Source organism: Wyeomyia smithii, chromosome 3, assembly GCF_029784165.1.
Source record: "Wyeomyia smithii strain HCP4-BCI-WySm-NY-G18 chromosome 3, ASM2978416v1, whole genome shotgun sequence".
Classification (NCBI taxonomy): domain Eukaryota; kingdom Metazoa; phylum Arthropoda; class Insecta; order Diptera; family Culicidae; genus Wyeomyia; species Wyeomyia smithii.
In genome coordinates this window covers 160,636,112-160,654,140 of record NC_073696.1, presented here as the reverse complement: position 1 = coordinate 160,654,140, position 18,029 = coordinate 160,636,112, and positions in this window count along the sequence as shown.

Sequence of the window (18,029 nt, the reverse complement as noted above, 5' to 3'; positions counted from 1 at the left end):
ACTGCACTGCTAGTGCTGCTGCTAAGGGAGGACGACTGCTGTTGTCGCTGTCTAGAACTATTATGAGCGGCTTCGACTGAAACAGGCTTTTATATAGGCCAAATAGCATGTTTTAAATTGCAAGGTATATGATTCTGTCGACCGTCATATAACGACCAATGAGAGGTCGAATTTCTCGTTTTGACAAGGCTTGACTATTTTCAATAGTACAATAGTTTGAATAATTAAATCACAATTATCTTCATTTGGGAAGAATCTTAGAAGATTTTTCAATCTATTGCTTCAAGAACGAAGAGAATCCATCGAATACTAACCGATTTATTAGCATTTGAAATTGGACATATTTTTCAATTTTTTCGGTTTTAGATTTTCATTTCACATCCCTATGTAGCCGAACTTCCTGAGAGAAGTATTCTACTTCAAAAACTCTGAGAAGACATTAAATCAAATTGACGTGTGACTTCATTTTCAATTGGACTTACAAAATTCAAATTTGAGTTATGAACACTCTCAAACTGCTGAGCAAGTCTTTGAGCCTTTTGTTCATTGGATACAAGAAAACGTTCACCATCTTTTAAAACTGGAATAGGCTTTGAAGGTTTCTTAAGAATCTTCGACAGCTTCTAAAAAGGTTTTGAATATGGTTTCAATTTTTCAACTTTAGTCTCAAAATTTTGATTTCTCAGAAGAGTAAATCTATGTTTAATCTCTTTCTGTAAATCTCTATAAATAGTTTTAAAAACAGGGTCACGAGAACGTTGATATTGACGTCTGCGGACATTTTTCAAACGAATTAGAAGTTGAAGATTTTCGTCAATTATTGGTGAATCAAATTTCACTTGAGCCTTTGGAACAGAATAATTCCTGGCATCAACAATTGCACATTTTAATGCTTCCAAAGCGGAATCAATATTCACTTCGTTTTGCAAATCAAGCTCATTATTGAAATTTCTCTCAATATAAGTTTTGTGTCTTTCCCAATTAGCCTTGTTATAATTAAAAACAGAGCTCATAGGGTTTAAAACTGATTCATGTGATAAAGAAAAAGTTATTGGAAGATGGTCAGAATCAAAGTCAGCATGTGTGATCAAATCACTACATACATGACTTTGATCTGTTAGCACCAAATCAATTGTTGAAGGGTTTCTTACAGAAGAAAAGCATGTAGGACTATTCGGAGACAAAATAGAATAGTATCCTGAAGAACAATCATTGAATAAAGTTTTGCCATTGAAATTACTTTGAGAATTATTCCATGAACGATGTTTAGCGTTAAAATCGCCGATTATAAAAAATTTCGAACGATTTCTGGTGAGTTTTTGTAAATCACCTTTAAAATAATTTTTGTGCTCGCGTGTGCATTGAAATGGTAAATATGCTGCGGCAATAAATAAAATCCCAAGTTCAGTTTGAACTTCAATTCCCAAAGTTTCAAGAACTTTCGTCTCAAGATGGGGAAGAGCACGATGTTTGATTCGGCGATGAATAACAATTGCAACTCCACCGCCGGAACCTTGAATCCTATCATATCTATGAACCACGTAATTGGGATCATATTTTAATTTTATGTTAGGTTTCAAAAATGTTTCAGTAATAATTGCAATATGCACATTATTTACTGTTAAAAAATTAAAAAGCTCATTCTCATTGGCCTTCAATGAGCGAGCATTCCAATTCAATATTTTAATTGTTTTATTTAAAATCATTGCTAAATTTTAAATTAGAAACAATTTTAATAGTAAAATTTGTGCCTATTTGAATGGCTTCAAACATTGATTTTGCCTGCAGCATGGCGTTCATAAGATCGAACATTGCCTGTTGCAAAAAAAGAAAGTTTACCTGCCGTAATAGGCCCCAGGCAGTTGACATTAGAAAAAAAATTTTCGGCAGCAAAATTAGCTGGAGTAATAGGTGTACAATTATTTTCTAGCGTGTTTTGCTTACCCATATTAACGGTCATTTCCGAACTACCAGCACTAGGCGGTATAGTGTTCGAACTACCTGTAACCTGTGCATAAGTTAAACGGGTATGCAAAGGAGTAGGTAGACTATGCGTCACTGGTACGTTTGGAAAATTTTGTTTTGAAGTTGGTTTTAATTGAGAAATTGAACTTTTTTACCTTGCCTTGCCTTAACAATTGCTAAACGGACTGGGCATTGATAAAAATTTGACAAATGGTTGCCGTTACAATTTGCACAGCGAAATTTTTACTCTCTTTCACAGGACATGTGTCCTTTTTGTGAGCAGAGTCTCCACAATTAAGACAATTTTGGTCCATGTTACAGAATTTGGAACCATGGCCATAACGTTGGCAAGTACGGCATTGGGTGATATGCTTTTCACCTCCGCCATACTTCCTATAAATTTCCCACTTTACACGCACATTATACAAAGCTTTTTCAAAAATTTTTAAGTTGTTACCCTCATTGCGGTTAAAATGAATTAAATAATTAACAAGGGAAATTACAGTTCGCTGACTGTTTTTGCCTCGTGATTTTTGTTTCATTAGAATTACTTGGGTAGGGGCTATGCCAAGTAATTCTGTTAAAGTAAGTTTGATCTAAAAAATTTATACATCTTTTCAGTTAAATACTGAATAAGACGATTACGACCCTTTATAGAGTCGGCTAATAAGCGGCATTCGCCTCTACGACCAATTTGATAGGTAACTTTAACGTCAGAAACAAACGTTGAAAGTTCCTTTTTGAAAATATTGAATTCAGAAGAAATAGTTACCACAATAGGTGGAACTTTTTCCTTTTTTAAAGAATTGACATTTTGTATAGTTTCATTACTCATAACTTCCATTTCACCAGCTTCTTGCTCAGGCAAAATATGAAAAGGATTGTCACTACAGACACTCGAAGTGTCAGAAAGAGATGCCTCTCTTTTCCTCCCCGCAGCGATGCGTGGTTTCTTTTTTCGTCCAGTCATTTCAGGTGATACGAAAATAGTTAAAACAAATGTTAAATTCAAAAGTAGGTAGTCTTGAGAAAGACTGATGGGAAATAACTTTCAGGTAGTCTTTGAAAGACACACTGACAAAACACAAACTTTGAAGCTATAGACAGTCAAAGACCAATCCACAAGCAACCGAAAAAACGTCTGATCTGTAGGACAGTTCAAGACGCACTGATTATAGAAAAGGAACTATTGGCAATTGTATGGGCAGTGGAATACTTCAAACATTACATTTTTGGTCAAAAGTTTATCGTTTACACGGACCACAGACCACTTATAGCGATTTGGAGGCTCAAAGAGACATCTCCAACGCTGACAAGATTTCGATTGAAGCTGCAGGGTTTGGAATGCAGCATCAGGTATAAACAAGGAAGCGAGAATGTAGTCGCAGATTTTTTGTCACGTTTGTCAGATGGGACATGTCAGGGGCAAGAAAGTGCTCCCCACAGGCAGATAGCAATGATTACGCGCCAGCAGAAACGCCTGCTAGAGCAGCAGAAAAACACTTCAGATGATTTGAACAGCACAATACAAGATTTGAGTGCCATAGACATTGCGGACATCGCTGAGGACGAGGATGAGCAACGAGTTCAAAATTTCGTATGATGACTTTTCACAGGCATTATCAAATGACCTGATACCAAGCGAGACGGTCGAAGTCTCGAAGAGAATATTGGACGAGAGGATTATCGAAGCTCGTCTTGTCATTTTGAACAGTCGGACGGCGTACAGAGAACTTCAGACACTGTATCAGCTGTCACAAGGACTGAAAGACTACGTAGAGGATGGTGTACTCAAATTTAAAGACAAGAAAGTAGGCGGTTTCATAATAGACGGCAGCGAAAATTCGTTAATCGATTGCCGGAAATTTTTTTCACAATTTTTGGATAGCTTCAATAAGAGCCCCGCGGCAGTAAAGGCAGCCGGGGTCATTCACCTAATATCATTCAGAAAAATCGAGCAACAGGAATTCTGCAAATGATTCAGTTCCTAGCGGGTAAGCTAGAAAAACAAGTAGTATTATATAATGCTAGTAGTGAACGTACAGTAATTGCGCCAGATCAAGTGGAAACAATTTTAAGGGAATTTCACGATGCACCTTTAGGAGGGCACGTCGGAGCGCGACGGATGCGCCAGAGGATTGGCACACTTTTTACGTGGGCTACAACGAAACGGGATATCGAGAACTACGTTCGGCAGTGTGATTCCTGTCAAAAGAACAAAATTGGAAGATCAAACAAGATACCGATGCAGATCACCACGACCGCATCGGAGCCATTTGAAAAATTATACATGGATATCGTGGTGTTACCTAAGTCCGATATGGGAAACCGTTATGGTCTAGTCATGCAGGATGACTTGACCAGATACCTAATTGTCGCTCCAATGGAGAATCAAGAAAGCCAGATGGTAGCCAAGACCTTCGTTGAGAATTATATTTGTAAATTCGGTGCCCCGTTGGAACTAGTCACAGACAACGGCGCAAATTTTGTGAGCTCACTGATGAAAGAGGTGTGCAAAATTTTAAAGATCAAGAAAATTACTACTAGCCCGTATCATCCACAAGCTAAATTGGTAGAGAGATCAAACCGCGAGTTAAAAACATATTTGAGACAATTTATTGGCAGAAAGCCGCACACATGGGCAAGTTGTTACCGTTTTTCACGTTCGAATACAATACATTAGTGAACTCGTCCACAGGGGAGCTGCGTAGCCGCAAGGTTACAGAGTCCGCTTTGTCAGGCGGATGGTCGTGGGTTCGAATCTTAGTAGAACTAGGCCATCCGATGTCAAAAAGGACTCAAGCATGGGTTTATTCTCAAGCTCCCCTCCAGTTACCCTTCCTTCACGCTGAAATCTACAATACCTTTGCGTGACTTCCTCTTAACAAAAAATAAGTCCCTTTTATCAATAAAACTGGCCAGAAGGACGCACGACGAAACTTCTCCAGGGAATTATAATTGGTGATATTTGGCAAGAGGAACGAGTATCGGTATAGTAGAACAGTAAGCGTGTAAGGAAGAGTATCACATCACACACAAGCACTGATGAACAATAATAATAAGCATGCCACTTCTCAATAGCGGTATTGCTATTAACAGAAGTGCGGGATACAACAGACACCCGGGCATATCTCACAATAGATCTACGATTCTGGTCGCAGTGAGGAAGTCCATACAGAAAAAAAAACTCGTCCACAGGATATACGCCGTTCGAATTATTGTACGGACGGATAGCTCGAATCCCGACTTCGATCTATAACGAAACGAAGTGGAAAAGATGACATATGACGCGTACGAACATGTAATGAAGAAAATATTTTACGATTTACATGCAAACGCCCAAGCCAACCTGAAAAAGAGTAAAGAGAACCGTAAACAAATTTACGACAGATCATCTAATGATTACAAACCCATGTGGGGTGAACAAGTATTAGTGAAGGCCGTAGCGACTGGTGCGGGCCAAAAGCTTCAGAACATATGGAGGGGACCATATGAAGTAGTGGACATTCCAAGCGAAATGACCACAGTAATATGAAACGGCAATCGTTTAGAAAAAGTTCATAATAACCGGCTTAAGCGTTATTATGACTGATTATTTGAACCTAAACTATGCTTTCAAGGTTAACGGACAGAATATATTTAATGGAATACGATATTGGATGGCATAAGTTATAATAGCAAGCACCTAAAGCTGTATGAAAAAGTAAGGAGGAAGTGAAATATAGGCGTGAAGAAATACGAAAAGTCGCCGAAAAAGATGAATGATTTTATTGACGGGAATCAATAGGCAGAACCAAACGGAGAAAAGTATACTGAAGTAAGGGCGTGAAGAAATAGAAAAAGTCACCAAAAATATCAAGAGCCTTTCAATGACAGGAATCAAAAAGCATGACAGGGTTTAAAGAAGGAAATGGCGTGAAAAAATACGAAAAGTCGCCGAAAGAGATATACAGCCTTTGAGGATAGCGGTCAAATGGAATGACACAGTTGGAAAAATTCAAATACGAATGAAGGCGTGAGGGACGAGGAACGAGGAACCCCGCCGATAAAAGTTAAATAAACAAAAAACTTGGGGAATTCAAATTACTAGAATGATCTGGATGGTTGTAATGGAAAGAAAGAGTTAAAAGAATTTAGAACAGCATTTGTTTTCTTTTGTAAAATGCAAATGTTAACATGGGAAAGAAATTATAGTGAACAAAAGACCTCATGAAAACGAGGTTTGATAGCTAATGGCTCAAAAAGAAAACGAAGAAGAAAATCGATGGATGCTGTATTGGGAATTTTTTTTTGTGATGGAGATGACTTAAATGACGGACAACAATAGAACTAGAAAAAACATTTAAAAAGAGGGCTGACTTTCCAGACGAAAAGACTACTGACTTTAAGGGATTCCAACTATTCTTTCATTAGTTAAGGTTGTGTGGGTGTATACATCGGGAGTAATTAACCCGGAATGGTTGAGGTGAATGCTGACTAAAAGAGTAAACAAGGGAGTAATTAACCCAGAATGAGTGAGGAATCTTTCAGGAATCACTAGAGCGGGTAGTCGCACCTTCGGACGGAAGGCAGTATGCGGTCTACTGCATACCAGGAGAAGAGTAAGTAGCGTGTAAGTACGACAGTAGCAGGAGACAATTCGAAAATTAAATGCTTACAGATTCAAAAAGAGATTAAAAAGAATAAAGAATAAAGCAGACGAGAGAGTGACGAGATATTTTAGTGCAAATAGAAAGATGTTGAAAAAAATGCCAGATATTAGACGAACATTGTATATGAAGACAGAAGAAAACGATGAATATTTAATCAACGCGGTTTGTACAATGAAAAGATTTATTTATGAAACGGACAGAAAATACCTGACAAAGGAAAAGAAAGATTGAACCAATGCGGTTTGTTCAAAGAAAACATGATGAAACAAAGATAAAGAGATGAAAGAATAATCTATCATGTCGAAACAGACTCATTTTATGTAAATCGAAAATGTTTTAAGAAAATGAAAGAAGATATTTAACGAGAAAAAGCAATGAGATGAAAAAATATGCAATTAAAGCAAAGCATTTAAGCTACTTAATAAAGAAGAAAGTTATTTGAAGAACATTTGATGAAAAAAAGTTAATAATGGGCCACAAGACAAGTTAAACTGATATTTTATAGCGGAAAGTAAAAGCCTACTAAAGATAAACGAATTGATACGTGTCGAAATGATTTTTATTGTAAAACAAAAAAAACATCGAATACCAAAGTACCGAATGTGTAATCAAAAAAATTAGTAAACAATGCACATTTGACATGTTATGTTTGTAAAATCGGATAAAACAAATGATGTACATCTTAGTAGGGGAAGAAAAACCGAATTATGTTATCCGAAAATAAAAAAATACGGGCCTAGAATGTAGGTAGAAGCGTAGGGTGGATAACTTCAGGTCACTGAACGAAGTTACCAAGCCGTTTGTATACCCAATACCTCTTATAAATGAGATATTGGATAATGTTGGAGGAGCAAAATATTTCTCCTCAATTGATTTAAAATCGGGATTCTATCAAGTCCCGATCGACCGCCGAGATGCGGCTAAAACGGCGCTTTCCACTCCCAAAGGCCACTTCGAATTTACACGAATGCCGATGGGGTTAATGAACAGTCCCTCAACATTCCAAAAACTTATGAATACTGTTCTTTTTGAGATAGGGGACGTGAAAGCATTTGTCTACCTCGATGATATTATAGTTTTCGGTGACACTATCACCGACCATAATGATAGCTTGCGAAAAGTGTTACAAGCTTTGCGTACACATAATTTAAAAATAGAGCCGTCTAAGTGTCAGTTTTTGAAAAAGGAACTGGATTATTTGGGTCATGTCGTTAGTGAAGAAGGCATAAAACCCACCAATGCAAATAATAAGGCCATTCAGAGCCTTAAGCCACCCACAAACGTGAAAGGTATAAGGTCATTTTTGGGAACAGTAAATTTTTACGGGAAGTTTATCCCCAACATCGCGGAGAAGCGCAAGCCGCTGAATGATTTGTTGAAGAAAGACGCTAAATTTGTGTGAGGAAAAGAATGTCAGGAGGCGTTCGAATTCCTTAGAAACGCGCTGATTACAGAGCCAGTTTTGGTCCGGCCAGATTATCAAGACACTTTTGTTATTACGACAGACGCTAGCAGTTATGCTATTGGAGCCGTCCTGTCGAATGAGAAATCCATGCACCGGCCGATCGCATTCGCGAGTCGTGCGCTTGTAGGTGCAGAGACCAGGTATCATATTATAGAAAAGGAGAGAAAAGATACGTGGGGATTTGTTAGTAGCTTAAGTATTTATGATAAATTTTAGTGAATAATGAGTATGTGTGTCCAATCACAAATGGTAACTTCTCAACACTGTTAGAAATTTGTAATTTTAATTGTTAGGATTTGTTTGCTTTCGCAATTAGGACTTATCATTCGTAGGGATTTAAACCTACTTCAGAAAAGGGGAAGTAAACTTACAACTAACTTAATTGCTAACTTATTGGCTATAAAAAGAGCTTATCGTAGGTAGCAATTGAGGATTGCAACGATTTTTGTCGAAAATTGTTAATAATTTTATTTGACATAGCTTCTAATGGTTCAACACCAGTAAGTCTATGTAATTCGAGTGTACCAAACCAAGGAGGACGCTTCAAAATCATTTTCAGAATTTTATTCTGAATCCTTTGGAGCGTTTTCTTCCTTGTTGAACAGCAACTTGACCAGATCGGTACAGCATAAAGCATTGCTGGTCTAAAAATTTGTTTGTAAATCAAAAGTTTGTTCTTTAAACAAAGTTTAGAATTCCCGTTAATGAGAGGATATAAACATCTCGTATATTTGATGCACTTGGCTTGTATACTCTCAATGTGCTCTTTGAAAATAAGTTTTTTATCATAAATTAGTCCCAAGTACTTAACCTTGTCAGACCAACTTAAAATAACCTTATTCATCTTGACAACGTGATTATTGTTTGGCTTGAGGAAAGAAGCCCTAGGCTTATGCGGAAAAATTATCATTTGAGTTTTAGAAGCATTGGGAGAGATTTTCCACTTTTGCAAGTAGGAAGAAAAAATATCTAAACTTTTCTGCAATCGACTGCATATGACACGAAGACTTTTTCCTTTTGCGGAAATGCTTGTGTCATCGCAGAACAATGACTTTGTGCATCCTGGAGGCAAATCAGGAAGATCTGAATAGGGATGGGAAATATCGACTAAAATGGCTATCGATAATTATCGATAAATTCCCTAATACCATCGATAACTATCGATAATTATCGATGGTTTGACAACTAGAACCAGATGAAGAAAAACAACAAAATGTTGCTCCCGTTGTGGACAGGAACAATATTTAAAAGTTTATTCGCACACATAATTCGCACTTAGGCGAAATCTTGTCGTTATCCGTATAAGGTAGAGTGAGCGAAAATGAGTATCCCTCAATTTTCTAACAATTTTAAAGAGGATTTCATGTGAAAGCAAACAATCATCGAATTCTCTTTAAACAAAGTCTAGGCCAATGTATTTTTTCTGTTCTGGCATCATTGTGGAGTATAAATGCCAATGCGAGGAAAATATCAATAACTATCGATAACGCGGAAAGCTTCACGATTCTATCGATAGCCGGCAACTATCGATACTATCGATAATTATCTATAGGTTTCCCATCCCTAGATCTGAAGTGAATATGTTGTACAGGACTGGACCCAAGACTGAACCTTGAGGTACACCTGCTCTGACAGGAAATCTATCAGATTTTGAATTCTGATAGACAACCTGCAGAGTTCGATCAGTAAGATAATTTTTCAAAATTTTGATTAGAAAAATTGGAAAATCAAACGTTTGCAATTCCGCAATCAAACCTTTATGCCAAACACTGTCGAATGCTTTTTCTATGTCTAAAAGAGCAGCTCCAGTGGAATAACCTTCAGATTTGTAAGCTCGTATCATATTAGTAACTCTGAGCAATTGATGAGTTGTGGAATTCCCATGGCGAAATCCAAACTGTTCATTTGCAAAAATTGAATTTTCGTTGATGTGTGACATCATTCTGTTAAGAATAATTCTCTCAAACAGTTTACTTATTGAAGAAAGCAAACTGATTGGTCGATAACTTGAAACTTCAGCTGGGTTCTTATCCGGTTTTAAAATTGGAGTAATTTTTGCATTTTTCCATAATTTGGGAAAATATGCAATTTTGAAGCAGCAATTGAAAATTTTCACTAAAAAATCCATTGTGCTCTCAATGAGATGTTTGATTAGTATATTAAAGATTCCATCGTCACCAGGTGCTTTTATATATTTGAAATTTTAAATAATTGATTTAATCTCATTCAAGTTAGTTTCAATTATTTCTGCAGGTAAAAAACTCTGGGAAGACATTAAATCAAATTGACGTGTGACTTCATTTTCAATTGGACTTACAAAATTCAAATTTGAGTTATGAACACTCTCAAACTGCTGAGCAAGTCTTTGAGCCTTTTGTTAATTGGATACAAGAAAACGTTCACCATCTTTTAAAACTGGAATAGACTTTGAAGGTTTCTTAAAAATCTTCGACAGCTTCTAAAAAGGTTTTGAATATGGTTTAAATTTTTCAACTTTAGTCTCAAAATATTGATTTCTCAGAAGAGTAAATCTATGTTTAACCTCTTTTTGTAAATCTTTATAAATAGTTTTGAAAACAGGGTCACGAGAACGTTGATATTGACGTCTGCGGACATTTTTCAAACGAATTAGAAGTTGAAGATTTTCGTCAATTATTGGTGAATCAAATTTCACTTGAGCCTTTGGAACAGAATAATTCCTGGCATCAACAATTGCTCATTTTAATGCTTCCAAAGCGGAATCAATATTCACTTCGTTTTGCAAATCAAGCTCATTATTGAAATTTCTCTCAATATAAGTTTTGTATCTTTCCCAATTAGCCTTGTTATAATTAAAAACAGAGCTCATAGGGTTTAAAACTGATTCATGTGATAAAGAAAAAGTTATTGGAAGATGGTCAGAATCAAAGCCAGCATGTGTGATCAAATCACTACATACATGACTTTGATCTGTTAGCACCAAATCAATTGTTGAAGGGTTTCTTACAGAAGAAAAGCATGTAGAACTATTCGGAGACAAAATAGAATAGTATCCTGAAGAACAATCATTGAATAAAGTTTTGCCATTGGAATTACTTTGAGAATTATTCCATGAACGATGTTTAGCGTTAAAATCGCCGATTATAAAAAATTTCGAACGATTTCTGGTGAGTTTTTGTAAATCACCTTTAAAATAATTTTTGTGCTCGCGTGTGCATTGAAATGGTAAATATGCTGCGGCAATAAATAAAATCCCAAGTTAAGTTTGAACTTCAATTCCCAAAGTTTCAATAACTTTCGTCTCAAGATGGGGAAGAGCACGATGTTTGATTCGGCGATGAATAACAATTGCAACTCCACCGCCGGAACCTTGAATCCTATCATATCTATGAACCACGTAATTGGGATCATATTTTAATTTTATGTTAGGTTTCAAAAATGTTTCAGTAATAATTGCAATATGCACATTATATACTGTTAAAAAATTAAAAAGCTCATTCTCATTGGCCTTCAATGAGCGAGCATTCCAATTCAATATTTTAATTGTTTTATTTAAAATCATTGCTAAATTTTAAATTAGAAACAATTTTAATAGTAAAATTTGTACCTATTTGAATGGCTTCAAACATTGATTTTGCCTGCAACATGGCGTTCATAAGATCGAACATTGCCTGTTGCAAAAAAAAGAAAGTTTAAGTGTTGCAAAAAAAGAAAAGAAAGTAGAAAAGAAAGTAAAAGAAAGTTTGTCATTAAGACATTTTTGCTCCATGTTACAGAATTTGGAACCATGGCCATAACGTTGGCAAGTACGGCATTGGGTGATATGCTTTTCACCTCCGCCATACTTCCTATAAATTTCCCACTTTACACGCACATTATACAAAACATGTGCTTTTTCAAAAAAATTTAAGTTGTTACCCTCATTGCGGTTAAAACGAATTAAATAATTAACAAGGCAAATTCCAGTTCGCTGACTGTTTTCGCCTCGTGATTTTTGTTTCATTAGAATTACTTGGGTAGGGCCTATGCCAAGTAATTCTGTTAAAGTAAGTTTGATCTCATCAACGGTTTGATCGTTGGTGAGACCTTTCAATACGACCTTGAACGGCTTGGCGCTCTTCGTGTCATATGTAAAAAAGTTATATATCTTTTCAGTTAAATACTGAATAAGACGATTACGACCCTTTATAGAGTCGGCTAATAAGCGGCATTCGCCTCTACGACCAATTTGATAGGTAACTTTAACGTCAGAAACAAACGTTGAAAGTTCCTTTTTGAAAATATTGAATTCAAAAGAAATAGTTACCACAATAGGTGGAACTTTTTCCTTTTTTAAAGAATTGACATTTTGTATAGTTTCATTACTCATAACTTCCATTTCACCAGCTTCTTGCTCAGGCAAAATATCAAAAGGATTGTCACTACAGACACTCGAAGTGTCAGAAAGAGATGCCTCTCTTTTCCTCCCCGCAGCGATGCGTGGTTTCTTTTTTCGTCCAGCCATTTCAGGTGATACGAAAATAGTTAAAACAAATGTTAAATTCAAAAGTAGGTAGTCTTGAGAAAGACTGATGGGAAATAACTTTCAGGTAGTCTTTGAAAGACACACTGACAAAACACAAACTTTGAAGCTATAGACAGTCAAAGACCAGTCCACAAGCAACCGAAAAAACGTCTGATCTGTAGGACAGTTCAAGACGCACTGATTATAGAAACGGAACTATTGGCAATTGTATGGGCAGTGGAATACTTCAAACATTACATTTTTGGTCAAAAGTTTATCGTTTACACGGACCACAGACCACTTATAGCGATTTGGAGGCTCAAAGAGACATCTCCAACGCTGACAAGATTTCGATTGAAGCTGCAGGGTTTGGAATGCAGCATCAGGTATAAACAAGGAAGCGAGAATGTAGTCGCAGATTTTTTGTCACGTTTGTCAGATGGGACATGTCAGGGGCAAGAAAGTGCTCCCCACAGGCAGATAGCAATGATTACGCGCCAGCAGAAACGCCTGCTAGAGCAGCAGAAAAACACTTCAGATGATTTGAACAGCACAATACAAGATTTGAGTGCCATAGACATTGCGGACATCGCTGAGGACGAGGATGAGCAACGAGTTCAAAATTTCATATGATGACTTTTCACAGGCATTATCAAATGACCTGATACCAAGCGAGACGGTGGAAGTCTCGAAGAGAATATTGGACGAGAGGATTATCGAAGCTCGTCTTGTCATTTTGAACAGTCGGACGGCGTACAGAGAACTTCAGACACTGTATCAGCTGTCACAAGGACTGAAAGACTACGTAGAGGATGGTGTACTCAAATTTAAAGACAAGAAAGTAGGCGATTTCATAATAGACGGCAGCGAAAATTCGTTAATCGATTGCCGGAATTTTTTTTCACAATTTTTGAATAGCTTCAATAAGAGCCCAAATGATTCAGTTCCTAGCGGGTAAGCTAGAAAAACAAATAGTATTATATAATGCTAATAGTGAACGTACAGTAATTGCGCCAGATCAAGTGGAAACAATTTTAAGGGAATTTCACGATGCACCCTTAGGAGGGCACGTCGGAGCGCGACGGATGCGCCAGAGGATTGGCACACTTTTTACGTGGGCTACAACGAAACGGGATATCGAGAACTACGTTCGGCAGTGTGATTCCTGTCAAAAGAACAAAATTAGAAGATCAAACAAGATACCGATGCAGATCACCACGACCGCATCGGAGCCATTTGAAAAATTATACATGGATATCGTGGTGTTACCTGAGTCCGATATGGGAAACCGTTATGGTCTAGTCATACAGGATGACTTGACCAGATACCTAATTGTCGCTCCAATGGAGAATCAAGAAAGCCAGACGGTAGCCAAGACCTTCGTTGAGAATTATATTTGTAAATTCGGTGCCCCGTTGGAACTAGTCACAGACAACGGCGCAAATTTTGTGAGCTCACTGATGAAAGAGGTGTGCAAAATTTTAAAGATCAAGAAAATTACTACTAGCCCGTATCATCCACAAGCTAACTTGGTAAAGAGATCAAACCGCGAGTTAAAAACATATTTGAGACAATTTATTGGCGGAAAGCCGCACACATGGGACGAGTTGTTACCGTTTTTCACGTTCGAATACAATACATTAGTGAACTCGTCCACAGGGAGCTGCGTAGCCGCAAGGTTACAGAGTCCGCTTTGTCAGGCGGATGGTCGTGGGTTCGAATCTTAGTAGAACTAGGCCATCCGATGTCAAAAAGGACTCAAGCATGGGTTTATTCTCAGGCTCCCCTCCAGTTACCCTTCCTTCACGCTGAAATCTACAATACCTTTGCGTGACTTCCTCTTAACAAAAAATAAGTCCCTTTTATCAATAAAACTGGCCAGAAGGACGCACGACGAAACTTCTCCAGGGAATTATAATTGGTGATATTTGGCAAGAGGAACGAGTATCGGTATAGTAGAACAGTAAGCGTGTAAGGAAGAGTATCACATCACACACAAGCACTGATGAACAATAATAATAAGCATGCCACTTCTCAATAGCGGTATTGCTATTAACAGAAGTGCGGGATACAGCAGACACCCGGGCATATCTCACAATAGATCTACGATTCTGGTCGCAGTGAGGAAGTCCATACAGGAAAAAAAACTCGTCCACAGGATATACGCCGTTCGAATTATTGTACGGACGGATAGCTCGAATCCCGACTTCGATCTATAACGAAACGGAGTGGAAAAGATGACATACGACGCGTACACACATGAAATGAAGAAAATATTTTACGATTTACATGCAAACGCCCAAGCCAACCTGAAAAAGAGTAAAGAGAACCGTAAACAAATTTACGACAGATCATCTAATGATTACAAACCCATGTGGGGTGAACAAGTATTAGTGAAGGCCGTAGCGACTGGTGCGGGCCAAAAGCTTCAGAACATATGGAGGGGACCATATGAAGTAGTGGACATTCCAAGCGAAATGACCACAGTAATATGAAACGGCAATCGTTTAGAAAAAGTTCATAATAACCGGCTTAAGCGTTATTATGACTGATTATTTGAACTTAAACTATGCTTTCAAGGTTAACGGACAGAATATATTTAATGGAATACGATATTGGATGGCATAAGTTATAATAGCAAGCACCTAAAGCTGTATGAAAAAGTAAGGAGGAAGTAAAATATAGGCGTGAAGAAATACGAAAAGTCGCCGAAAAAGATGAATGATTTTATTGACGGGAATCAATAGGCAGAACCAAACGGAAAAAAGTATACTGAAGTAAGGGCGTGAAGAAATAGAAAAAGTCACCGAAAATATCAAGAACCTTCCAATGACAGGAATCAAAAAGCATGACAGGGTTTAAAGAAGGAAATGGCGTGAAAAAATACGAAAAGTCGCCGAAAGAGATATACAGCCTTTGAGGATAGCGGTCAAATGGAATGACACAGTTGGAAAAATTCAAATACGAATGAAGGCGTGAGGGACGAGGAACGAGGAACCCCGCCGATAAAAGTTAAATAAACAAAAAACTTGGGGAATTCAAATTACTAGAATGATCTGGATGGTTGTAATGGAAAGAAAGAGTTAAAAGAATTTAGAACAGCATTTGTTTTCTTTTGTAAAATGCAAATGTTAATATGGGAAAGAAATTATAGTGAACAAAAGACCTCATGAAAACGAGGTTTGATAGCTAATGGCTCAAAAAGAAAACGAAGAAGAAAATCGATGGATGCTGTATTGGGAATTTTTTTTTGTGATGGAGATGACTTAAATGACGGACAACAATAGAACTAGAAAAAACATTTAAAAAGAGGGCTGACTTTCCAGACGAAAAGACTACTGACTTTAAGGGATACCAACTATTCTTTCATTAGTTAAGGTTGTGTGAGTGTATACATCGGGAGTAATTAACCCGGAATGGTTGAGGTGAATGCTGACTAAAAGAGTAAACAAGGGAGTAATTAACCCAGAGTGAGTGAGTGTGCGAGATTTTTCTTTTATTTCCTAACCTTCTTATCTTTCAGGAATCACTAGAGCGGGTAGTCGCACCTTCGGACGGAAGGGGGAGAGGCAGTATGCGGTCTACTGCATATCAGGAGAAGAGTAAGTAGCGTGTAAGTACGACAGTAGCAAGAGACAATTCGAAAATTAAATGCTTACAGATTCAAAAAGAGATTAAAAAGATTAAAGAATAAAGCAGACGAGAGAGTGACGAGATATTTTAGTGCAAATAGAAAGATGTTGAAAAAAACGCCAGGTATTAGACGAACATTGTATATGAAGACAGAAGAAAACGATGAATATTTAATCAACGCGGTTTGTACAATGAAAAGATTTATTTATGAAACGGACAGAAAATACCTGACAAAGGAAAAGAAAGATTGAACCAATGCGGTTTGTTCAAAGAAAACATGATGAAACAAAGATAAAGAGATGAAAGAATAATCTATCATGTCGAAACAGACTCATTTTATGTAAATCGAAAATGTTTTAAGAAAATGAAAGAAGATATTTAACGAGAAAAAGCAATGAGATGAAAAAATATGCAATTAAAGCAAAGCATTTAAGCTACTTAATAAAGAAGAAAGTTATTTGAAGAACATTTGATGAAAAAAAGTTAATAATGGGCCACAAGACAAGTTAAACTGATATTTTATAGCGGAAAGTAAAAGCCTACTAAAGATAAACGAATTGATACGTGTCGAAATGATTTTTATTGTAAAACAAAAAAAAATTGAATACCAAAGTACCGAATGTATAATCAAAAAAATTAGTAAACAATGCACATTTGACATGTTATGTTTGTAAAATCGGATAAAACAAATGATGTACATCTTAGTAGGGGAAGAAAAACCGAATTATGTTATCCGAAAATAAAAAAATTACGGGCCTAGAATGTAAGTAGAAGCGTAGGGTGGATAATAGAAAAAATAACAAAAAAAAAAGAATTGATGAAATAATGGCAAAAAAATAAATGCACCACTTGCTAAGTAGGGCAACTAGCATCTAAGAATTAACAGCGAGACGAGTTCCGGATCATCGAAGACGACCGAGGTGATTACAACGGATGCTAAGGTGGGGCATACCCTGATGCCCAGTACAGCGCGAAAAGGAAAGCAGGCGGTTGCGAGGGGAGTTGAACGGCGGGTGTCTATGGTCGAGATGTAGGTAAAGCCAAACGCTATTACCAAGAGGAGACGAGCAGTATCCAGTTTTAGACCCCTGAAGAGGCCAGATGTGCAACAGAACTCAATCAAAGCGGCTCATGGTCGAGCCTGAATTAAAACTTCAGCGCGAAGACGAATACATCAAACTATGCAGCGAAGGGAGTAATAATTTGCTCCAAATATATATTACTCATAGAGAGTTATTGACTTCTACAAATAAGGATTCGAGGTCAAAGCCAAACAAGCAAAATGACGCAATAAAATTTTGCTCGTGTTTAATCAACTATGTTCTTTCCGCACTACGATTTGAAAGTGTGCGCACATATGATAGCGGAAAATTGGACACCCCGCGCAGACAGTTAAAGATGATAAACCAAGTGACTGCATTGTGTAACAGAGCCAGTGGCAATCGCAAATCTTTTCGCCACACGGCGCGTAACAATACTATAAGCCAAACAAAAATACAGCCGATCTATGTCAAAAAGACACGGCTAACCCAACATTGAAGTTCAACAACACACTCTGAACAATCGTAAAACAACCAGCTGAACTGCAGCCTAAATTAAAATGCAATGGTAACCATTGAACTATTGTAAATAACCCGATGAAGCCTTAGGGATGAGTTCGCGAGGATAACACCACAACCAACCGATGAGAACCTCTACTGCTAGACGCACCCTCCCGTTTCAAACCTCCTGTAACCCGTCGCTTGAATACGACAGCCAAGCAGCGGATATCTACAAGGCGCAGCGCACCAGGCGAGCGAACATTTGTCAATTTGTTATGAAGAAAATCCAT